Source organism: Oncorhynchus masou, chromosome 10 (genome assembly GCF_036934945.1).
Source record: "Oncorhynchus masou masou isolate Uvic2021 chromosome 10, UVic_Omas_1.1, whole genome shotgun sequence".
NCBI lineage: Eukaryota > Metazoa > Chordata > Actinopteri > Salmoniformes > Salmonidae > Oncorhynchus > Oncorhynchus masou.
This window is the reverse complement of record NC_088221.1, coordinates 41608659-41635386: the sequence shown is the minus strand read 5'-3', so window position 1 is coordinate 41635386 and position 26728 is coordinate 41608659. Positions and strand designations below refer to the sequence as shown.

At 44.2% G+C, this 26728-nt stretch overlaps 1 pseudogene; it reads left to right on the top strand.

Moving 5' to 3' along the window:
- LOC135546864 (parathyroid hormone 2 receptor-like) overlaps nucleotides 1-26728 on the top strand; it is an 87117-nt pseudogene that overhangs the window by 743 nt on the left and 59646 nt on the right.

Below are 26728 nucleotides of genomic sequence, written 5' to 3'. Positions count from 1 at the left end.
CTAATGATATACGATTTCACCTGGCATAGAAAATGTGCTCTCTTGTCAGGACACTGTTGTTCAGAGCAGAGGAGCCAACAACACAGCTAAACACAATCACTTCAAACTGAATCTGGAAAGACTGCAAACTTGCTGCATTTAGTTTCGTTTGACCTGTTTTCTACTACATTTCTTTGTATACTGTATATCAATCAAAATTAATCCGCTTTCATGATTTTGACTGACTGAGAAGGTCGCCTGCCTGTCTCCTCTTGAACACGTTCATTACTATGGTACAGCTGGAGATCGAATTTCAATATTGAAACAATGTTGAAAATGTTGGAGAGACAGACAGCAAGTGTTTATGCAAATCTCTGCTGTTGAATATCAAATGTCTAAAAGAAATGTGAGATAATGTCTAGATGAGATCAAGTTTATAAATTTGCCTGGATGGGCTGATGAGACAATGGATTGCGCAGTGAGATGAAATAGGTATTTTAACGTCATAGCTTCAGCCGGTGGTAACTTGTGGACTAGACACCGGCTGGAGTACAGTTTTAACCAATCAGCATCCAGCATTAGACCCACCCGTTGTATAAAATCAATATAACTCATATGATCAAGCTATAAAATTATCCAAAGTGTACAATGCCGTATTCAAACGTCAATATAGTAGAACCTCAAAGTTAGGAACATTTCAGCATTCGAACAACCTCCATTCCCAACGTGTTCCTACTGTATCTCTGAGGTCCTGCATTGGTCACACACTGTAGTTGAAAAGAGTATTCTGCCTCTCCACTAGATGACCTCTGCCCCCCTGGTTGGGATGGCCTTATCTGCTGGCCACAGGGTTACCCAGGAGCTGTCACCAAGGTCCTCTGCCCCAGCTACATCTTCGACTTCAACCACAAAGGTAGATGACACCCCACTCTGCCTGCATGGCAGAACAGGTTCCAGGTTCCCCATAGAAATATAATTTGAACATAACATCTCTGTGTTGTTTCCCTTTACCTGTGTATGGTTGATACATAGCTAGTTTATATTAATACCTGAATTATGTATTGTCTAATCCAAGTATACAGAAAGTATTATGACAAATTGGGTTCCCGTTTACCAATGTATGATTGATATAGTGCATTTAGAGTGGATTCATAGTGATTTTAGAAATTTGAATTATGTACTGCCTCACTTGAGGTGCCAAGTGAAACCAAGTAAGCTACAGAGATACAGTATGTTGATTTGTTCATATGTATATTACAGGTCATGCCTACAGGAAGTGTGACATCAATGGGTCGTGGGTGTTTGTGGAGAGCCTGAACAGGACGTGGCCTAACTACTCAGAGTGTCTGGGCCCTGGGTTCTTGAAGCCAAGCAACGAGAGGGGGAAAGTGAGTACTGTTCTGTAGCTACTGCAGCGGCCTTATCCCCACATATGCAGGAAACCCTACAATGCCACTGTATATATTGTATTGTCTTTTAGCAGATGGTTTTATCCAAAGCCAGTTATCCATAGAAGAAAAATTCTCAGCAACAAAAGAGTGATCCAATTAAGATCCTACATCTGTACCTACAGTACCTGTATCCTTCTCCCAGCAGGACTTCTTTGAGCGTCTGTATGTCATGTATACAGTAGGCTACGCTGTGTCCTTCAGCTCTCTACTAGTGGCTATCTTCATCATCGGATATTTCAGGTGAGTGTGTGTGTGTGTGTGTTTGTGTGGTTTGGTGACCAGAAGTCCCACAAGGATAGTAATAAAAGGAACATTTGGACAAGTGGGACCATTTCGCCGGTCCCCACAAGGATGAAAGCTTTAGGGTTAGGGTCACAATTAGGGTTAGAATTAGGGTTTAGGTTAAAAGTTTGGGGTTAAGGTTAGAGTCAAGACTAAGGGTCAAGGGTCAGGGAAAATAGGATTTTGAATGGGAATTTTTTGGGGGGGCCCCGACACATATAGTAAAACAAATATGTGTGTGTGTGCATGCCTGTCTGTGTGCATACTTGCATGTGTGGATGTGCATGTCTTTCTGAAAGAGTGTGAGAGGCTTCCAGTAATAATCAATAGATGAAAACAGACAGAGGCCTAATGGGAGTTTGGCTCAGGCAAATGAGAACTAGGAAAGCCAGTGTGGAAATAGCAGTTTCCTGGCTGTGCACTGCAGAGTGTGAAAATACATTTGGCAACATGGAAATGCAGAGTAATCTGAAATGAAAGCAAATGAGTTGAAATAAGCTCAAATACTCCAAACATTGAGAGGAGGGATATTAAAGTAAAGAATAAAGATTGTAAGCATAGTTAAGAAGCCTTTTTAGATAGGGTTTCTGAGAAAGTGAGTATGTTTCAAGGCCAACAAACAATAAGCAAAATAGAAAGACCTGGCAGCAGTACTGGATAAGCTTTAGTCCATCATTAAATTGTCTCATCAGGCATATTGAATGATGCAGATAGACGGGTTGGTTGTTTAGCAACAAAACCAAGTCTGATTAAACCAAGATTGAACTCTATGGCCTGAATGCCAAGAGTCACGTCTGGAGGAAACCTGGCACCATCCCTACGGTGAGGCATGGTGGTGGTATGTTTTTCAGCAGCAGGGACTGGGAGACTAGTCAGGATCAAGGGAAAGATGAACGGAGCAAAGTACAGGGAGATCCTTGATGACAACCTGCTCCAAAGTGCTAAGTACCTCAGACTTGGGCGAAGATTCACCTCAAATAGGACAACAACTCACAGCCAAGACAACATAGGAGTGGCTTCGGGGCAAGTCTCTGAATGTCCATGAGTGGCCCAGCCAGCGCCCGGACTTGAACCCGATCGAACATCTCTTTAGAGACGTAAAAATAGCTGAGCAGTGACGCTCTCCATCCAACCTGACAGAGCTTGAGATTGATCTGCAGAGAAGAATGGGAGGACCTCCCCAAATACAGGTGTGCCAAGCTTGTAGTATCATACTCAAGAAGACTCAATGCTCTTAACACTGACAAAGGTGCTTCCACAAAGTACTAAGTAAAGAGTCTGAGTACTTATGTAAATGTCATATTTCAGTTGTTTTTTTTTTCTAAAACTCTGTTTATGATTTGTCATTATGGGGTGTTGTTTGTAGATGATAAGGGGGGGGAATGATTTAATATATTTTAGTATATAATATATGATTTAATATATTTTAGAATAAGACTTTAATGTAACAATGTGGGAAAAGTCAAAGGGTCTGAATACCTTCTGAATGCACTGTATTTTTCACCTCCAAATGTTTATTGAAGCATAAATACATTCGCACAATGAGCTCTTGTTGTCTCTCAAATATATTGTTATAGTTTACTGTTATTGGTTATTGTTATTATTATTTTATAGTTATTGGTTAACTAGCTAGTTATTTTTTTGGCCATATTAGCTTAGACATGACATCAGTCAAAACCCCTCAAAACAAGATGTGGTATCAATAACAAGATACAAGGAGCTGAAACGAGCCACCTATGATTCCCCACTCTGCAGCTTCTTGTCATTGCTGCTAGGTATCTGACTGTTCAGAACCAGAATAACGCATGCCTTCTGGCCACATCGAAGCGTGTGTATCATTTTCGTGATGTTGTCAGATAAATATGAAACTCTCTGGATGAACAGACTCAAGAGAAATACTATATAATGATAATAATATTAGTCATCGACTCTGTGCTTCAAAACAAGACCATGTTTACTCCTCCAGAAGTTGATGTTTTCTACCTCAAGTTCAAACCACCACAACATTCACTTCGATGTGCTCCTTATGGGCAGGTCTTGTTCCCACTCCAAACAGAGAGAGGAAGCAGTGAGCACCCTCAAAGTATATATGTTACATTTGGATGATTAGGAAGAGGAATTTTATTTAACTAGGCAAGTCAGTTAAGAACAAATTCTAATTTACAATGACGGTCTAAACTGCCCAAACCCAGATGACCCTGGGCCACTGTCCTTTGGGACTCCCAATCACGGCCGGTTGTGATACAGCCTGGATTCGAACCAGGGTGTCAGTAGTGACACCTCAAGCACTGAAATGCAGTGCCTTAAACCTCTGTACCACTCAGGAGCCCAAGGAAATTTGGTCAAGTGCAGTTGAAGAATATTCATCTCCGATGTACTGGTGTTGTCAACTCTCTCTCTCCTCTTAAATCAAATCAATGTTCATTGGTCGCGTACACAGTTTAGCAGATGCTATAGTAGGTGCAGCAAAATGCTTATGTTACTAGTTCCTAACAATGCAGTGAAATGACAAAGAAGTAGACAAATAATATATATATTTTTTTACAAAAAACAATCTCGAAATGTCTGAACGAATCCAATTAACCCAAATAACGCTAACAGTAATCCAAATAAAATCCATTCGTATATACACCGAATTCATTTACACAAGATATACTACGAATGATATCTGCATTATTACCCTCCCCCTCTTGCTCTCTCTCTCTTTCTCCTCGTTCCCTCTCTTCTTTTTGTCACATTCATTTACAAAGGACAGAATGCGCTCCAAATAAATTTGAGTCAAGATACTTTGAATAAAACGTTGTGTACCATTTGTATACATGTATATATTTTTTTGCAAATGTTTAAATACCTCATACTCTGCACTTTTCTCTGCTGAGCAGGATGTTTCCAATTGTGGATGTTCTCAGATCAAGCATTATCATAGAGAGTCTGAAATAGCCCAGATTGAATGGGCTGTGCCCAACATGCAAAACTGGCTATTATGACCTCATTACAACCACAAGCTGCTTGTTATCTATTATAATGTATTGTCATTTTTACCCATGTTTACCAGCTACCTTACTGTTTTAGGCTACTTTTACACAGGCAGCTGAATTCTGATATTTTGACCAATTATTGGTCTTTTGCCAAATGAAATCAAATCTTTTGCCAATAAGCTCATATAACCTAATATTTCAAGCTGTGAAACCAGGACTAAGAAGAGGACTTCCTCACCTCTGTTTTGTTTGTGTGGGATTTCATCAGCTAATGACCGCCACATGCTAATGAGCAAACCAAACAGCCAATTAGTAATTTATATGTTTTCCTTTGTTACATGTGGCTGGTAATTAATACATGTTCATTGTTTATGCACCTTTTGTGCAGTTGCCTTTGTTATTACAATTAGGCCTGCTATGCTTGCTACCTTATGAGATGTATTGTTTGTTTGCCACATGCCGTGTGCTTCGCTATGTAGCCACTGTTAGCCTGCTGCTGCTTTGGTCTTCCATGACACTTTCTACGACACCCCATTTATTGCCCTTAATTGTTAACCACTGCTACAGTATGTTTATGCAGAGCTTTATTCATTCATTATCGAATTTACATATTATTATTGAATATTGTCTGTTATTATTTGTACTTTGTATCCCTTTAGCGAAACCAAACGTACCTGTTACCTATCCTACATACCCAACCGGCTGGTTACCGAGTCATGTCACTGTTGAACACATCAAGACATCTAAATGACATGTTCTATGCGCTGCATCACCTTTCTCCTCTGAGTACATAAAGACTCTTAACTGAACTCCATCTCTGCCTCTGGTCCTGCTCTTATTGGAGTCCCACAGAAGATGAGCACCATCAATAAACTGTCACCCAGTTACACTGGTCCTTTGAGCCGGATGCAACACACCTACTGTGACATGGCAGAGCAGCAAAGAAACATAGCAACATTCTCATCGTCAGATGATCCCATTCCAGGACGTGATCTCAGAAACCGATGGATACCGATATCATTACAATATCGACAACAACCTGTGTCAGCACATGGCTAACCTCTACAACCAGCATCCACAGTTTACCTGACTCCACAAGCAAGAGAGCAGGTGCAGAGTACCAGCACCATGGAGCCTGCAGCCCCCCCTTGACCAACTATCCCCTTTGCTCAGGTCCTCTGCCCCTACACTGCACAGGCGAAGAAAATTCACTACCCTCGACTACATTGAATCACGTGTAGGGAACCTAAGTGCCCTGACCACCGCCGTGGCCTCCCAACTCGGTGAGGCCGTATGGATCCATTCACCCGTATCAAGCCTGTTCAGTAAGGTCCAGGTCCCAACAGTTCTACCCCAACCTCCTCACAACACACCCAGTACAACGAACTGTCACTATCCCACACCCAGCTCATGGATAGGCCAAATGACACTGCTGCCCACGTTTCAGTCCCTCTACCGCTAACATAGTGCCATGGAAAGCCGCTACAGAGGCCACCATGACCACGCAGACGTACACTGCCACAATCCCTGCCGCAGACAGTTGTATCAAGTAGGCAGTCAGCCGAAAGTCTCTAAACGGCAGTATGGAGATGTGACCACGCACTCTGCCTTGATGCTGTTAACTCCACCAAACCAGCCATGGACTGGGGGGAACACCCGGAGCAACCAGTTTTCCAAATACTTTGCCTTGCTCAGGCTGTGTCTGCATCACAACAGCCATTATCCAGGCTATTCTCGTCTACCACCTGTTCAGACTCAGTCCACCGACCAACCCTCCATCAGCTGCTCTATCCTATTTAACTGACCAAACGTGGACTGCACCTACCCAGCCAGGTTATCCTCCATGGACCTTTTTCCTCTCCAGCGGACCACCTGCTGCACCTCTCCGTCCAGCTCACCCACCAGTACCTGCTGCACCTCGCCATCCAGCTTACCTGCCAGTACCTGCTGCACCTCTCCAGCTGCTGCACCTCTCCCCAGCCAGTACCTGCTGCACCTCTCCATCCAGCTCACCCGCCAGTACCTGCTGCACCTCTCCAACCAGCTTACCTGCCAGTACCTGCTGCACCTCTCCATCCAGTACCTTACCTCCAACCAGCTTACCTGATCTGCTGCACCTCTCCAACCAGCTCAGTACCTGCTGCATTCACCAGCTTACCTATCCGCACCTCTCCATCCAGCTTACCTGCCTGGATCCTGCAACCAGTACCCAGCCTGCTCCAGCAAGGCAACCAGTACCTGTGTTAAGGCTTCCCAATCTAGTCCACAACAGTGAAGTGAGATCGCAGACTTCAAGATGACACTGGACTACCTCTTGAATCCTCATATAGAACTCTCAGAACACTACAAGCACAGGGTCCTCATGCTTGAGCTCAAGCATGTCGACACTACCAGCAGCCCTACACTGCAGCTATGCAGGCTTTGTAGATGCGATACGGACAACCACACCAACTGGCACCTGATACTGGATGAGGCCAAGCTGATAGCTCAAGCATGTCGACACTACCAGCAGCCCTACACTGCAGCTATGCAGGCTTTGCAGATATGATACGGACAACCACACCAACTGGCACAGAGGGAGTTCACTGCGATCCTCAACGCCCGTAATGTTAGTGGAGATTCCAAGGCCTTCCAGAGCTTCACCCTCAGAGTAGACCTCCTGGTAAGCCTGTTGAAATCCCTTGAAAGTCCTCAAGGCATGGAGCTGTTATGCACAGGCCACATAGACCGAGTGCTGCTCCCGAGGCAGGCACTACAGGGAAAGCTTTGTGGAGCACCAACCTGCAACCTGACAGACCTCTCTGACTGGCTCAAGACCAAAGCCGAAGCACAGCTGCTCTCCTCCAAGATGGCACAGCATCACCAAACAAAAAAGCCACAAAGCACTCAAAGGGAACAACCATCCCCTCCAAGGCCAAAAAGTCAACCTGTCACCATCATTTAGCATTGCTCTGTCCAGTCCAGGTATATAGCCTCCCAGGTTGGCAATACTTCAAAAGTCCAGACATCCACTGTCTCAAGGAACCACTTCAAATGTCTGTGCCTCTTTTCCCACAGTGTCAAGAGCTATAATTCTCAGTGCACATAGAGTGTTGGACTAGTAACCGAAAGGTTGCAAGTTCAAATCCCTGAGCTGACAAGGTACAAATCTGTTGTTCTGCCCCTGAACAGGCAGTTAACCCACTGTTCCTAAGCCATCATTGAAAATAAGAATTTGTTCTTAACTGACTTGCCTAGTAAAATAAAATAAAAAAATAGTGAAGCAGACGCCAGAACAGATCGAAAAGCCGGATTGAAGAAGGAAAGCTTTGACTGAAGTGTGGTCATAATAACCATGGGCCCAATGCACCCAGAGGAAGCCATGTGGAAAAGTACATCTCAACGTCCTTCAAGGTGTAGCCAAGCCAAGCCCCAGTGTCCTGTTTGTCACCCATCTAGGACAGAGTCTACCTTACTCACTCCAATCAGAACGAACGAGCACTGCTAAGGAGTGGACAGAAGTCCCTGAATACGTACGCCATTTTAGATGACGGAGTAGAGCGGTTAGACACCTCGACCTCGAAGGCCAGGATGAGTCATTAGCCCTGCGGACAAATCGCCACGACGCTGCACATCTTACCGGTTCCTCAGTAGACTTACAAGTACAGTGCGTTTTAAAGTATTCACCCCCTTGACATTTTTCCAATTTTGTTGCATTACAACCTGTCATTTAAATAGATTTTTATTTGAATTTCATGTAATGGACATACACAAAATAGTTCAAAATGGTGAAGTGAAATGAAGATAAAAAAAACTTGTTTAAAAATGTTAAAAAATTCAATAAAAATTGAAAAGTGGTGCATTCATATGTTTTCACCCGCCTTTACTATGAAGCCCCTCAATAAGATCTGGTGCAACCAATTACCTTCAGAAGTCACATAATTAGTTAAACAAAGTCCACCTGATCTGTCACATGATCTCAGTATACAGTTGAAGTTGGAAGTTTACATACACTTAGGTTGGAGTCATTAAAACTCATTTTTCAACCACTCCACTGAACAAACTGTAGTTTTGGCAAGTCTTTTAGGACATCTACTTTGTGCATGACACAAGTAATGTTTCCAACAATTGTTTTACAGACAGATTATTTCACTTATAATTCGCTGCATCACATTTCCAGTAGGTGAGAAGTTTACATTCACTAAGTTGACTGTGCCTTTAAACAGCTTGGGAAATTCCAGAAAATTATGTCATGGCTTTAGAAGCTTCTGATAGGTTATTTTACATCATTTGAGTCAATTGGAGGTTTGCCTGTGGAAGTATTTCAAGGCCTACCTTCAATCTCAGTGCCTCTTTGCTTGACATCATGGGATAATATAAAGAAATCAGCCAAGACCTCAGAAAAACAATTGTAGACCTCCACAAGTCTGGTTCACCCATTGGAATCAATTTCCAAATGCCTGAAGGTACCACGTTCATCTGTACAAACAATAGTACTCAAGTATAAACACCATGGGACCACACAGCCGTCATGCCACTCAGGAAGGAGACACGTTCTGTCTCCTAGAGATTAACATACTTTGGTCCGAAAAGTGCAAATCAATCCCAGAACAACAGCAAAGGACCTTGTGAAGATGCTGGGCGAAACAGGTACAAAAGTATCTATATCCACAGTAAGTCCTATATCGACATAACCTGAAAGGCCGCTCAGCAAGGAAGAAGCCACTGCTCCAAAACCGCCATAAAAAAGCCAGACTACAGTTTACAACTGCACATGGGGACAAATATTGTACTTTTTGGAGAAATGTCCTATGGTCTGATGAAAAAACAGAACAGAAAACAGAACTGTTTGGCCATAATGACCATTGTTATGTTTGGAGGAAAAAGGGGGAGGTTTGCAAGCCGAAGAACACCATCCCAACCGTGAAGCATGGGGGTAGCATCATGTTGTGGGCGTGCTTTGCTGCAGCATCTCAAGCAACATCTCAAGACATCAGTCAGGAAGTTAAAACTTGGTCGCAAATGGGTCTTCCAAGTGGACAATGACACCAAGCATACTTCCAAAGTTGTGGCAAAATGGCTTAAGGACAACAAAGTCAAGGTATTGGAGTGGCCATCACAAAGCCCTGACCTCAATCCCTTAGAAAATGTGTGGGCAGAACTGAAAAAGCGTGTGCGAGCAAGGAGGCCTACAAACCTGATTCAGTTACACCAGCTCTGTCAGGAGGAATGGGGCAAAATTCACCCAACTTATTGTGGGACGCTTGTGGAAGGCTACCTGAAATGTTTGAACCAAGTTAAACAATTTAAAGGCAATGCAACCAAATTGTACTTGAGTGTGTGTAAACCTCTGACCCACTGGGAATGGGATGAAATAAATCATTCTCAATACTATTATTCTGACATGTCACGTTCTTAAAATAAATATATTTGGCTAAGGTGTTTGTAACATCCCTGTTTTGCTTGTTATTTTGGCATTAATGTGTCACATATCAGTTTGCAAACTATGTAAAAAAAAACATCTGACACTGCTGAACATATAGCACTACCGATAGAGCCCAGAGTCATAGGTATACTAAGAGATTTATGAAGCCATTTTAAAGATAGAATAACACAATACAAATTGAACAAGGGCTACTTACAGTATATGCAGGCGAAGGTGTTTTAGTGTATTCATTCAAGCCATATTGGATTCAGAATCAAATTGATTCACACCAACAGTCTTTATATGCATGAATGTTGTACACAATTCTCGAAAAACTTTCTTTCATTTACAAAATTAAAGTTTACAACTGATTTAACATCATTTTTTAAAATAATTTTTATTTAACATCCATCAAATGTTATTATAGCAGCCATATTGGATTTTGGACGCCATATTGGATTCGCGGCAAAATAGAAAGATCATTTGTGATGCCACCCTGACTTAATTGCAAGACTAGGGACTAAAGATACAAAATCCTTTAAAGAACCTTGGACCCCTTAAAATGTAATTTCAATGTCTGACCCCACTTGTTAAAGCCAATGTCTTTAGCCACAACATCAAAAACTGTGGCACTGTATGCATTTTTGTCAGGCAGGACCATACAGCACTGCAGAAAATACTTCTGACTTAAAAAGTTGTCTATTAAACAGCTACCAAAAGGTGAAGTTTACATTCATCATAAATATTCATAATTTAAATTTCTGTCTTTTGTATGTGTGGGTTTACAGGTATTGCTATTTGTTTGTGTATGTTAGGCAGACAATTGACTACTTGTATTCCACATTTTAGCAATATCAGATCTTGCAATATTGGGTTACATGTATTGGGCTACATGACAAAACACAACCAAAATGTTTGTGGCCTTGCCATTAGCCTATGAGCTTTGTCTGATGTGTAAGGCCAGTGCTCTAGCCCTGAGTTCACTAGAGAGAGGGAGCACACAGGCTATTTGACAGCGTGGGAGAGGTCTCTTTATTAAGAGCCATTTCAGAAGAATGAATAGACTCTTTCTCCAGTTAATGTATTAATGGAGCTTTTGAACAGAGCACACTCAGGGATTGACTCTACAGTCCCCAGAATCATTGTGAGTGGGTGGCTCGGAAAGAGTATCTTGACAACTTCAGAGTAAATCTGTAATGTTCTCCTTGTTTAGCCTAATAGTCCTCCAAGCTCAAATAACGGGCTCTTAGCAGTTGTTTTTTTAATAGATAATGAGATTTTCAGCAACACATTTTGGAACTAAGGACATTTGATTCCCCTGGGCAAAGCATAACCAATTTGGTCTAATATCCAGCTAAATTGTGTGAGACTTCTGGAGACGGTTAGAGTCTATGAGAGCAGCCTGTCCTAGAGTCAATCCTCAAAGAAGGACACTAACATGCTGACCGGACCGCATGCGCGTGTGCGGATTTTGTCCCCCCACACCAGATGCGATCAGGACACGCAGATTGAAACATCAAAACAAACTCTGAACCAACTATATTAATTTGGGGACAGGTCGAAAAATATTAGACATTGATGACAATAGTTAGCTAACTTGCTGATGCTAGCAAATTTTTATTGGGATATAAGCACTGGGTTGTTATTTGACCTGAAATGCACAAGGTCCTCTACTCCGACAATTAATCCACATATAAAAGGGTAACGTTAAACCGAGTTAGTTTCTAGTAATCTCTCCTCCAAGCTTCTTCTTTGGACTTTATATGGCGGTTGGCAACCAATTTTAATGTGCATTACCACCACCAACTGGAGTGTGGACCTTCAGTTCCTCTTTCAATCACCCACTTGGGTATATGCTCCTAAAAACCAATGAGGAGATGACACGTGGGTATATGCTCCTAAAATGAGGAGATGGGAGAGGCAGGACTTGCAGTGAGTTGACCGTCACTGTAATGATGGGGCGGTGAGTCAGGAGCAAGTGCAGGTGAAACGTTTTAAAATAACAAAACCTAGAATACGACACTAACATAAGGCAGAACGCAAGAACAATACTAACTGGTGAGTGAACATGGGAAAGTGACATATAAAGGGGAGGAGATGATGAAGGTAATGGTCCAGTTGTGAATCATAATGATTAACAGGTGTGCGTAATGATGAGTGCCAGGTGTCCGTAATGATGAATGCCAGGTGTGCGTAATGATGAATGCCAGGTGTGCGTAATGATGAATCCCAAGACCGGTAGTTAGTACTCTGGTGACGTTGTACGCTGAAGGGGAGGAGCAGGAGTAGACATGACAGTACCCCCCGCCTCTGATGTGCGGTTCCAGCCGCAGGACGACGCCGACTAGTGGGACAACCCCGAGGAGCGGGTCGGTCCGGGCGGCAAAGGTGGAAATCACAGATGATATTGGGGTCCAGAATGTCCTCCACCAGAGCACAACACCGCTCCTCTGGGCCATACCCCTCCCAGTCCACCAGATACTGAAGTTAACCCACATGACATCAGGAGTCCAGTAGGGATCTGACATTATACGCCGGGGGGCCTGGTTTGAGCAAACACGGAACAGGATTTGACGTACCACGTAACATCCTGCACCAAAGTGGGCCACCAGTTCTTCTCAGTGATGGAATGGATGGTGCGAGAAAAACCTGGATGTCTAGCGACAACAGCTGTGTGTGACCAGGTCAGCACCTTATCCCTGTGGGAACGTAGATGTGCGTGGGAGGACGACTCCAGGGTACGGGTTCCCTCTCTAGAGCCTGGCGGATGTCCACATCTTCGTCCCAAACCACTGGACCCACAACTTGGGAGGATTATGGGTGCCCTCTGGAAAGGACCCTCTCCTGAACCGTAGATACGGGACAGGGCATCAGCCTTGATGTTCTTAAAACCTGGGTGATAGGTCAGCGTGAAGTTGAACCTAGTGAAGAAGAGGGCGCACCTGGCTTGACACAGATTCAGTCTCTTTGCTGTCCGTATGTACTCAAAGTTCTGATGGTTGGTGAGGATGACGAATGGTTCCTTGGCGTCCTCCATCCAGTGTCTCCACTCCTCTAATGCCAACTTCACTGCCAAGATCTCCCGATTGCTGACGTCGCAATTATTCTCTGTGGGGGGCATTTTTTTGGAGAAGAAAGCACAAGAATACATTTTTAATGGGTCCCTCTGTCTTTGTGACAAAACTGCCACCACACCCACCTCTGATGCGTCTACCTCAACCACAAAAGGTAGCATGAGATCTGGATGTTTTAGCAAGGGGGCGGAGGTGAAATTCTCCTTGAGGAGTCAAAAGGCCTCGTCGTCTGCTGGAGACCAAACCAACCATTTGACTAGATGTTCAGGAGTCTTATGGCTTGGGGTAGAAGCTGTTTAGAAGCCTCTTGGACCTAGACCAGACATTGTGCTGAACGCTGTCTTACACCCATCCCCCTCCCGGATGCGAATGAGATTGTAGGCACTCCACAGGTACAGTTTGGTGAAGAACCTGGCCCTGTGGAGCTGCTCGATGGCTGACGGCACCAGCGGGAGAGGGTACCGATACTTTATGGTGATGTCATTGAGTCCTTGTTAATCGATACAAGGGCGTAATCCCCCTCCTTCTTGGCCACGAAGAAGAAACCAACTCTCATCCAACGTGGAACCACAGGGGACAGGGAGGCAGGTCCTCCGGCATTCAGGTGACCAGTCTGTGATTCTCGCCCTCGACCATGTGATGGTAGGGTTATGGTGCTGAAGCCAAGGTAGGCTGAGGATGATCTTGTGAACTGGTGCACTAGTGATGAAGAAGTGAATGTTTTCCTGGTGACTGGGCTCCACAGTGAGTGGTTGGGTGATGTGTGTGATGGTTCCGGATCCTAGAGGCCGACAATCGAGACCGTGCAGGTCAGGCAGCAGGCTGTTAGCCAGCCTGCCAGCATAGTGGAGTCTGCCACTAGCACAGTCAGTGTAGTCAGCTCAGCTATCCCCATTGAGACCGTGTCTGTGCCTCGACCTAGGTTGGGCAAAACTAAACATGGCAGTGTTCGCCTTAGCAATCTCACTAGGATAAAGATCTCCATTCCTGTCATTATTGAAAGAGATCATGATACCTCACATCTCAAAATAGGGCTACTTAATTTTAGATCCCTTACTTCAAAGGCAATTATAGTCAAGGAACTAATCACTGATCATAATCTTGATGTGATTGGCCTGACTGAAACATGGCTTAAGCCTGATAAATTTACTGTGTTAAATGAGGCCTCACCTCCTGGCTACACTAGTGACCATATCCCCCGTGCATCCCGTAAAGGCGGAGGTGTTTCTAACATTTACGATAGCAAATTTAAATTTATACAAAAAAAAATCTGATCTGTGAAATAGAGAGAGCACTGAAGGAGAAAGCCACAGCACTTGGGGATGGTGTCCCGTCATATTTCTCAGGAAGGGATAGACAGGCATCGCTGACCTGAGCGGGTTGCTGGAAGGGCTGGTGTGCTGACTCTTTGGGTAGACTGGCTCTATAATATCCTCTGCTGTTGAGATGTTGTAGACTGCGGAGAACATCTTCCATGGCAGTCCCCAGTTGAGCCAGCTGATCATGGTGTTGATGAAGAAGGTCACCTTGTTCGTCGATCATCTGGGAGATGTCCGGTTGTCCTGCTGCTTCCATATTTTGAATTGGTATTCTGTGATGATGGGATGGTGAGTCGGAAGCAGGTCCAGGTGAAACGTTTTAATAAAACAACAAAAACAAAAACATGACACTAACATAAGGCAGAACGGCGATACACAAGAACAATATCAACTGGTGAGTGAACATGGGGAATGGTGAAGGTAATGAAGTCCAGGTGTGAATCATAATGATTAACACGTGTGCGTAATGATGAGTGCCAGGACAGGTGGCTAGTACTCTGGTGACGTTGTACGCCGGATGGGAGGAGCAGGAGTAGACGTGACAGTCACAAATAGAACCAAGTTCTATTTTAGCACCTTGATGTGCACGAACAGTGCAATAATTGAATAACACGTGTACATTTATTTTGCAATGCTCACGCACATGACATGAGTGGTGTGGTCAGCATGTTATGGGTGTTTTTGATTGGTTACTTAGTTGCAAATTGGGGTTTTCAGCAAAACTGCAGTATATTGTGGACCTTATGAAATGTGATTGCCCTGGGCAAAATGTAAGCGATTTTGTAACGCCGTTCTTTTGTTGTTGAAGGAGAGTCGGACCGAAATGCAGCGTGTAAGTTACTCATGTTTATTAAGTGAAGACAAGACGAACGAACTAACACGAATAACTAATAAATACAAACAAAACAACAAACAGAACGAAACCTAATACAGCCTGACTGGTGAAACTAACACAGAGACAGGAACAATCACCCACGAAATGCAAAGCGAAATCAGGCTACCTAAATACGGTTCCCAATCAGCGACAACGAGAAGCACCTGACTTGAGAACCGCCTCAGGCAGCCAACCTAATTAACACACACACACACACACCCCTAATCAACTACAATCCCAACTACTACAAACCCCAATATGAAACTACAATACATAATAACCCCATGTCACACCCTGGTCTGACTAACTAATAAACTAAAACACACAATACTAAGACCAAGGCGTGACAGAACCCCCCCCCCCCTAAGGTGAGGACTCCGGAACGCACCTCAAAACCATAGGGAGGGTCCGGGTGGGCGTCTGTCCATGGTGGCGGTTCCGGCTCCGGACGTGGACCCCACTTCATAAATGTCAATGTTCCTCCCCTTCGCGTCCATAGATAATCCACCCTAACCGCCGACCATGGCCGAATAGTCCTCACCCAGAACCCTACATAATAGAAGAGCAGCTCGTGACTGAGGGGCAGCTCGGGACTGAGGCAGCTCGGGACTGAGGGACAGCTCGGGACTGAGGGACAGCTCGGGACTGAGGGACAGCTCGGGACTGAGGGACAGCTCGGGACTGAGGGACAGCTCGGGACTGAGGGACAGCTCAGCACTGAGAGGCAGCCCAGCACTGAGAAAAAGCCCAGTACTGAGAAAAAGCCCAGCCAGGAAGTAGAATCCGGCAGATCCAGGCTGACTGGCGGATCCTGGCTGACTGGCGGATCCTGGCTGACTGGCGGATCCTGGCCGACTGGCGGATCCTGGCCGACTGGCGGATCCTGGCCGACTGGCGGATCCTGGCCGACTGGCGGATCCTGGCCGACTGGCAGATCCTGGCCGACTGGCGGATCCTGGCCGACTGGCGGATCCTGGCTGACTGGAGGATCCTGGCTGACTAGCAGATCTGGCAGATCCTGGCTGACTGGCGGATCTGGAAGGGTCTGGTTGACTGGTAGATCTGGAAGAGTCTGGCTGACTGGCAGATCTGGAAGAGTCTGGTTGACTGGCAGATCTGGAAGAGTCTGGCTGACTGGCAGATCTGGAAGAGTCTGGCTGACTGGCAGATCTGGAAGAGTCTGGCTGACTGGAAGAGTCTGGCTGACTGGAAGAGTCTGGCTGACTGGAAGAGTCTGGCTGACTGGCAGATCTGGAAGAGTCTGGCTGACTGGCAGATCTGGAAGAGTCTGGCTGACTGGCAGATCTGGAAGAGTCTGGTTGACTGGCAGATCTGGAAGGGTCTGGTTGACTGGAAGAGTCTGGCTGACTGACAGATCTGGAAGAGTCTGGTTGACTGGCAGATCTGGAAGAGTCTGGCTGACTGGCAGATCTGGAAGAGTCTGGCTGACTGGAAGAGTCTGGCTGACTGGCAGATCTGGAAGAGTCTGGTTGACTGGCAGATCTGGAAGAGTCTGGCTGACTGGCAGATCTGGCTGCTTCATGCTGACTGACGGCTCTGGCTGCTCCATGCTGACTGGCGGCTCTGGCTGCTCCATACTGACTGACAGCTCTGGCGGCTTCATGGAGACTGGCAGCTCTATGCAGACTGGCAACTCCATGCAGACTGGCAGCTCTTTGCAGACTGGCAGCTCTGGCTGCTCCATGCAGACTAGCTGCTCCATGCAGACTAGCAGCTCAGGCTGATCTATGCAAACTGACAGCTCTGGCTGCTCAAGGTAGACTGGCAGCTCAGGCTGCTCTATGCAAACTGACAGCTCTGGCTGCTCAAGACATGTAGACTGACAGCTCAGGCTGCTCTATACAAACTGACAGCTCTGGCTGCTCAATGTAGACTGGCAGCTCAGGCTGCTCTATACAAACAGGAGGCTCCGGCAGCGCTGTAGAGGAGGAAGGCTCTAAAACCGCTGAACAGACGGGAGACTCCGACAGCGCAGGAGGGAGAAAGCGCTGGCTGCGCTGAACAGGCGAGGCGCACTGTAGGCCTGATGCGTGGTGCTGGCACTGGTGGTATTGGGCCGAGGACACGCACAGGAAGCCTAGTGCGGGGAGCTGCTACTGGAGGGCTGGGGTGTGGAGGTGGTTCTGGATAAAGGACAGGCACAGGAAGCCTGGTGTGAGGAGCTACTACCGGAGGACTGGTGTGTGAAGGTGGCACAGGATGGACTGGACCGTGAAGGTGTACTGGAGAGCCTGAATGCAGAACTGGCACAGGACGTGCAAGGCTAGGCAGGTACTCAGGAGGCTTAGTGCGTGAGGCTGGCACACTTTCCACGCACCTCAGGACTAGTATGGAGTGCTGACCCAGGTGCCATCAAATCCCCGACACGCTCCGTCGGCCGAATATTATATCTAAAGCACCAAACTAGCAACTCCCTCATTAAACTCTCCTCCAATTTCCCCATTAACTCCTTCACAGTCTCTGCTTCGCTCACCTCCAACACTGGTTCTGACCTCCTCCTTGGCTCTTCACAATAAACAGGGAGAGTTGACTCAGGTCTGTCTCCTGACTCAGCCACTCCCCCTGATAGCCCCCCCCAAAAAAATTTTGGGGCTGCTTTTCGGGCTTCCATCCACGTCGCCGTGCTGCCTCCTCATACTTGCGTCTCTCCGCTTTAGCCGCTTCTAATTCCTCCTTGGGGCGGCGATATTCACCTGGCTGAGCCCAGGGTCCTTTTCCGTCCAGTTCCTCCTCCCATGTCCAATTCTCCAAATGGTGTAGCCTCTCCCACTGAAGCTGCTTCTGTTGTTTCTCGTGTAGCTCCCGTTTGCACTGCTCCTGCCTGTTGACACGCTGCTCCTGTTTACTCTTCGCCTGCTGCGCTTTAGGGCGGCTACACTCTTCTGGTTTAGCCCAGGGTCCTCTTCCGTCCAGGATTTCCTCCCATGTCCAGAAATCCTTAAAACGAGGCTCCTCTTTGCGCGGCTCTTCTTTGCGCTGCTCCTGCCAGTTGACACGCTGCTCGGTCCGTGTTTGGTGGGTGATTCTGTAACGGCGTTCTTTTGTTGTTGAAGGAGAGTCGGACCGAAATGCAGCATGTAAGTTACTCATGTTTATTAAGTGAAGACAAGACGAACGAACTAACACGAATAACTAATAAATACAAACAACACAACAAACAGAACGAAACCTAATACAGCCTGACTGGTGAAACTAACACAGAGACAGGAACAATCACCCACGAAATGCAAAGCGAAATCAGGCTACCTAAATACGGTTCCCAATCAGCGACAACGAGAAGCACCTGACTCCGATTGAGAACCGCCTCAGGCAGCCAACCTAATTAACACACACACACACCCCTAATCAACTACAATCCCAACTACTACAAACCCCAATATGAAACTACAATACATAATAACCCCATGTCACACCCTGGTCTGACTAACTAATAAACTAAAACACACAATACTAAGACCAAGGCGTGACAGATTTGGTCTTACACAGTTGTGTGGAAGACCATTATGTCCCATTCATATCTAACAGTCGAGACGATGGTTTAAAATCTCGGCCTTAAGAAATGAGACAAACTGCTAAACGATGTCCGCGCACCCGTGGAAATTCTGCAAACATAATTTTAAAAATCCCCATCATAAATACGTCAGTTTAAACCATAGATATCTTTTGCATTGGATGCGTCTCAATCCACCACATCACCCTATGTTGCACTTCCGCATATGCAGTGAATGGTGACAGAGCTAAAGCGGTGTTAGTCAGTTCATGAGTCATCATGAAAATCGGTCTTCTCACAAAATTGTTTATAACGGCTGAAACTATTATAACCCCTCTATGGACAGATTAGACTTTCGCGAACACAACGGTGTTCTCCGTTTTGCTCTATGACTCCCACAAACGTCTAGGGACTTGTTTGTAGTCGGTACAGCCAGTCTGCCAACTTCTGTTGGTAGCGTCTGAACAGTTTGGGCTACACACTACTATGACCTCTGTGGAAAGGTGAGACTCTCTAAGACGCCCACAGGCTTCACAGAATTGGTCTGAAGATACCCTGGTAGCAGCTGAATAAGTGAATGGAAGTATACATGAATAGTGTTTAGTGGGTTAAATACATGTCCCCAATTTTTTTCTCCTGATCTTCTTCTGGTAAGATGGTGCCTACAGATATGGCAGCTCTGCTTCTAGCTCCTAAGCATCTTTGCAGTATTTATTTTTTTAGTGTGTTATTTCTTGCATTATTGGCCCATAATTAGCCCATTTTACATTACTACATATAGCTGGAAAGAACCTTTGGATATCAGAGCGGCGGTAACTCACCAGCATTACGACCAGGATTATGACTTTCCCGAATTGGATCCTGTGTTCGTACCACCCAGGGCTATTTAACTTGTTCCAGAGACGGCTCCAAAACACCACCGGCGGAGAAGCGGTATTCAGAGTGGACTTCTAGTCCGACTCAGGTGGGCACACCACCCACCGCTTCCGAGTGTATTACTTTCTAATGTCTCTGGATAATTAGTAGACCAGCTCAGAGTGAGGATCTCCTTCCAGAGAGACATCAGGGATTGTAGCGTAGTCTGTTTCATGGAAACATGGCTCTAACGGGATATATTGCCCTCATCTATTCAGCCATCTGTGTTCTCAGTACATTGCACAGACAGGAATAAAGAACTCTCCGGGAAGAAGAAAGGCGGGGGTGTATGTTACATGATTAACCACTCATGGTGTGATTATGATAACATACAGAAATTCAAGTCCTTTTGTTCACCCGACCTAAAATACCGACCATATTACCTCCCAAGGGAATTCTCTTTGGTTATAGTCACAGCCGTGTATAATCCCCCTCAAGCCGATACCACGATGGCCCTCTTAGAACTACACTGGACTTTATGCAAACTGGAAAAAACATATCCTTTATTGTAGTTTGGGATTTTAACAAAGGAAATTTGAGGAATACACTACCGAAGTTCTACCAATACTGACCGTACAGTAGTACTTGAGTTGGTAAAACATTGGACCACTGCTACTCAACTTTTTTGAAATGCCTACAAGGCCCTCCCCCGCCCTCCATTCGGCAAATCTGATCACGACTCCATTTTGCTCCTCCCATGCTATTTGTAGAGGTCTTGATTATGGAACGAGTTGCAGCTGGTAGGGATCTGCTCTGACTCCAGCACACCTGTCTTCAACCACACAATCACACAGAGAGAGAGAGGGGGAGTAACTGCAGGCCAAGAAGACACCGGATGAACACCAGAGGGCGTAGCAGGAGTAGAAGTAGATGTGACTAGGAACTCAACATCCCGAGCCACGGCCTGTTCACCCCGCTATCATCCAGAAGGCGAGGCCAGTACAGGTGCATCAAAGCTGGGATTGAGAGACTCAAAAACAGCTTCTATCTTAAGGTCATCGGACTGTTAAATAGTCATCTCTAGTCAGCTTCCACCCGGTTACGTAACCCTGCACCTTGGAGGCTGCTGCCCTATGTACATAGACTTGGAATCACTGGCCACTTTAATAATGGAATACTAGTCACTCTCTAGGGTACGTGGGACGGAAGCGTCCCACCTCGTCAACAGCCAGTGAAACTGCAGGGAACCAAATTCAAAACAGAAGTCCCATAATTAAAATTCCTCAAACATACATGTATTTTACACCATTTTAAAGATACACTTGTTGTAAATCCAGCGATAGTGTCCGGTTTCAAAAAAGGCTTTACGACGAAAGCAAACCAAACGATTATGTTAGGTGAGTGCCTATTCACAGAATAACACAGCCATTTTTCCAGCCAAATAGAGAATTCACAAAAAGCAGAAATATAGATAAAATTAATTAAATTTATATAGATAAAATTAATCACTAACCTTTGATGATCTTCATCAGATGACACTCATAGGACTTCATGTTACACAATACATGTATGTTTTGTTCAGTAAAGTTTGTATTTATATCCAAATATCTGAGTTTACATTGGCGCGTTGTGGTCAGAAATGCATTGTATCAAGCAAACATCCGGTGAAAGTGCAGAGAGCCACATAAAATGACAGAAATACTCATACTCAATCATAAACATTGATAAACTATACAAGTGTTTTCATGGAAATATAGACAAGCATCCACTGTGTCAGATTTCAAAAACACTTTACAACGAAAGCACACTCTGCGATTATGTTAGTTAGCCACAGAAACGCATACAGCCATTTTCCAGCCAAGGAGTGTCACAAAAGTCAGAAATAGCATTAAAATTATTCACATACCTTTGATGATCGTCATCTGGTGGAACACCCAGGTCTCCATGATAGACAATAAATGTTTGTTTTGTTCGATAATGTCCCTCTCTTTATGAGCAAAAACCTCCTTTTTGTTCGAGCGTTTTGTCCAGTAATCCGAAAGCAGAAGGCTTTTAAGTTTAAAAAAAGTATAATAAAAGTTAGTAGAAACATGACAAACGATGTTTAAAATCAATCCTCCGGTTGATTTTGTCATAAATAATCAATAATATTTCATCAGGACAAAAGCTTCATCAATAGGAAAGGAGAAACAAGAAAGGCGCGTTCCGGATCACGCGCATGGCTGCAGGACAAAAGCTTCATCAATAGGAAAGGAGGAAATTTCCGGATCACGGTCATGGCTGATGAATGGAAATTTCCACTGTCACTGATTGAAATCTCCCTCATTTTTCAGAGTAAAATCCTGAAACAATGCCCAAAGACTGGCCACATGTAGAGGAAGGCACAGAGCTCGTGAACTGGGTCCTAAGTCTTTGTATGGTGGATAGGCTTTCAATGGAAAAACAGCCTTTCAAAATAATAGTACTTCCTGGTTGGATTTTCCTCGGGTTTTCGCCTGCCATATCATTTCTGTTATACTCACAGACATTGTTCTAACAGTTTTGGAAACTTTAGAGTGTTTCCTATCCAAATCTACTAATTATATGCATATCCTATATTCTGGGACTGAGTAGCAGACAGTTTAATTTGGGCATGCTTTTCATCCAAATTCCGAATGCTGCCCCCTACCCTAGTGAAGTTAACCTCATATATATTTATATACTGTATTCTATTCTTCTGTATTTTAGTCACTCTAACATTGCTCGATCTAATGACTATATATTTTTTAAATTCCATTATTTTACTTTTATATTTGTGTGTATTGTTGTGAGTCATTTTTAGATACTACTGCACTGTTATAGCTAGGAACACAAGCATTTCGCTACACCCGCAATAACATCTGCTAAATATGTATATGTGATCATTTAAAAAACCAAATCAAATAAAACTATTTTATCTTTCAGACATAGGACAGACACTTCAGAACAAACTTATTGCGGGCCTATCTGTTCCATGTAGTGAATTTGTTATTCAATGTGGGGGTTTTTTATACTTGAAGGAGTTTTAAATTCAAGATCACATAGCAAAATGATCCTTGGTATGACCTTAAAACAATTCCATATAGCTTAGTAGGCCACCCCTCACCTTCCCCCAGCTTAGACTGAGCTTAGACTGTAGAGGGGTCATAACATGGTTATAACATACTCTTATGGGATAAACCAGTGGGCCTCTGACCAGAATATCGACCACCTGCTGGGTGTGTTAGTGCTCATACAGAAGGTGGTTGCTAACACAACGTGCCACACGCTGCTTATAGAGGTTAATATTTTCAGAGTGTCTCAGCTATTAGAGATTTTAACATTTCCTGGTCCTCTGTTTCCTGTCAGGCGTCTCCACTGTACCAGGAACTACATCCACATCCACCTGTTTGTCTCCTTCATGCTCCGAGCTGTCAGCATCTTCGTCAAAGACAGGGTGGTGCACACCAGCGCCGGCCTGCAGGAGTTTGATGCCGTGCTCATGGATAACTTCAAGACTGTGGCCATGGCTCCACTGGATAACTCTCAGTATGTGAGTAGTAGTAGTGCTACATCTCCTGCCTGCACCTCCCACTCTTGCTCTCCTCCACTTCTCTATGCCGCTACTCCTTCACTCCTGCCCTCCTTCACTTCTTCTCCCTAAGAATCCCAATAACCCCTGCTCTTCCAGGGCTCATGAATAAATGAAACAGTGACCTGCGCACACAATTGCTCCATTAGACACATTTGCTCCTTTAATTAGGCTAGTGAATGCAACTGTGTGTGCGAGTCCTACTTCATTTCTACACATTTTCTTCGTTCCAGCACCCCTGTGATGTGCCCTTGAAAAATACAGATTACACTTCCATGACTCATGGGAGAAGCTCTCTCTTTTTTGGGATTCTGTTTGCACGTTTTGACACGTTCTTCCCATGTAACAGGAGTAGTACTGGTTTCAAGCTTCTTGTTGCCAGGCATCTTATGACAAGCGTCCTTTTGCATCGTGGTGGACACATAATTATACATGCTCTGATCCCTTATTTACCTTTATTTAAGTAGGCAAATCAGTTAAGAACACATTTTTATTTTTACAATGATTGCCTACTCCGTCCAAACCCTCCCTTATTTTTATTTTTTTATTTTTTACCAATCGCAGCAGGACTTTTCACATCAGAACATTTTCAGAGCTGATCTGATTGATCAAAAGATCAATTAGTGGAAAAAAATATGATAATTGGGCTGCCTGTCTAAACACAGCCAAAGCCATGCATGCTGATGCACTGGAAAAGCTCATTAGACAGGCTAATAGACATGGCTGTGGTTTCCATTCAATATCAACCTAAATTTCAACCCTCGTCCAGCTCTGAAAAACTCTGTAAGTCTGACTGTTCCCCTACTGCAACCTCCTCTACTCTGTAATTACTGTATAGTCAGAGATACACACACTGAACATGTGAGGGAGGATAGAGGGAGGATAGAGGGAGGATAGACCACTGGGAGCACTAGCTTAGCTCTATAGCCTGCTAGCCAGCGGCAATAGGCTTCACAGGCATCACACACATTTTTTATTTAATTTTTTATCAGGGAAAGCTGGTTCAAATAGTTCAAAGCTATACAGACTGGAATGTTTCACTTTAAAGGGATAGTTCGAGATTTTGGTAATCAAGCCTTTTATCTACTAGAGTCAGATGGATACCATTTGTGGATCCCATTTTTTTTATAACTGTTCCTGTAGACTACCAGTCATTGTGCTAACGCTAGTTAGCGTTGGCTCACGAAACTAACTTCCTTCAGACTGGACCCAGAAACATAAAAAAAGGGATAGATAGATAGTAGATAAAGGGGTGGCAGGGTAGCCTAGTGGTTAGAGCGGTGGACTAGTAACCGGACGGTTGCAAGCTCAAACCACTGAGCTGACAAGGTACAAATCTGTCATTCTGCCCCTGAACAGGCAGTTAACCCACTGTTCCTAGGCCGTCATTGAAAATAAGAATTTGTTAAATAAAAGGGCTTCAATTCCAAAACCTCAAACCATCCCTTTAACCTCTTCCCTTTTCATGTAGTTGTTCACCAGGAACATTTAGAATGGTTTGTGCTTCTTACTGTACTGTATTTTGTTTTCTGTTTTGCTTTAAAGAGGGGCTAAACTGATCCTCGGTTTCAATCCTCCTCATTAGGAAATGCCACTGAGAAGGAGATTTTGGTCTTGGATGTGTGCTTTGATGTGGGTGTACATTCACTCTGCCAAAATGGTATGCAGTTAGTCACTCACCTTTCTAGATCATTTGACACAGTCTAACCAGATCTAGAAGTAGCTTAGGTTTTTCATTCGCCAATTACTGTAGCTTCAGCCGGCCTGTGTACAGTACTACCTTAGCCTACCCATAGCCAAGCCAACTTTGCTATCAGTGGGGCTAGTTAGGGACCGTCAGCAAATTACACAGTGTAAATTTGAAAACATTTTCATGTTGCATATCTTTTAATTATCTTTTTTTCTGCTTTCAATACTTTCAATACTTTTCTGATTTCTACAATTTATAGTTGGTTTGAAATTTATTAGAAAGTTATTTAAATTTGGAAATGTACCACAGTCAGTCTGCATTACGGTCAGGTTCAGGTTACATACAGCTGCGCTCCGAATGTATGATTACTTGGGTGCTGACAGCTGTGGGCATGTGGGCAGGATTGAAATAAATCCAACCCAAGGAAAACTGTTACATACCCTAGATTCCTTATGTCTTGCAAATCTTTATTTTGGATGATACTGACTTTAGGACCAAAATGATCCTATTTACACTTTGTAGTAAATGTTGGCACTAGAGTAAATGCTTCTGACTCATATAGATGACACATAAGCCTTAAGGCTGTCTGTTACGTGTTTACTGAGAGCTGCCACAGAACAAGACGTATTTACACAGTCGTTGGTCTCTCAGGTGCGAGACACCAGCTGAACCTTTATGGTTTAGGTCACAGTGCTTTTGCTCAGAGCTTGTCCCAAAAAAGTAGTGCCAATGGCTCTTACCATCTTTAAAAAAAATACTTGTATGCTTTTTGTTTTATGAGTGATTTAACGTACAATGCTGCAGCCCGCTTGAGATAAGATTATGTTTTCAGTTAATTAGCTGTGTGATTTAATCTCTGGCTGAATTGTGAGTTGGGCTTCTGCCTGTGAGACTTCAAAGTAGGAAGTTTGTCAAAGCATACTGACTGACCTGACGATCAGAATGAGATAAATCTAGCCATTTAGTTACAGCAAATTCCAAATGTGAGTTTTCTTTCCTCCTCCCTCTTCTCTTCATCCTGATCCTTCTCTTCCCTTCCTCCTCTTCATACCCTGTGTTCCACTTCAAGGCTCCTGGATGGGTTGCAAAAATATATATATATTTTCTCCTTCAGATGCCATGTGTGATGTTCACCTGATTGGTGAGGAGAGAGTTGACAGAAAAGCTTTAAACATACTGTAGCTTTAGGGTTCTTTCAAAGTTGGATGGATGACTATGTGGACACAAACTAAATGGAACATATTATTATTGGAACATTTTATACAGTATACTGCAGTTTAAAAAAGAAGAAGAAGAAGAAAAGTATTCAGACGCCTTGATTTTTCCAAATGTTGTTACGTTACAGCCATATTCTAAAATGGAATTCAATTGTTTTTCTCTCTCATCAATTTACACACAGTACCCCATAATGACAAAGCAAAAATAGGTTTTTAGAATTTTTTGCTAATTTATATTTTTTTTTATAGAAAAAAAAAGGGAAATATAATTTACATAAGTATTCAGTATAACAGTGGGACCCCGAAAGTGGGACACACAAAGTGGGAGGGCAGAGACAATAAATATCTTAATCTTGCATTTCGCTGTTGTGAGTAACCTGAGGATGTCCTTTGAACTGATCATCAGTACGTTGGGGCAAATTCGTCATTCCCCATAGCTCAATGTGGTGATGAAAGAGGTGCCAGAGCTTCAAACTCAGGGTTTCTGAATATTAGAACATGGTCT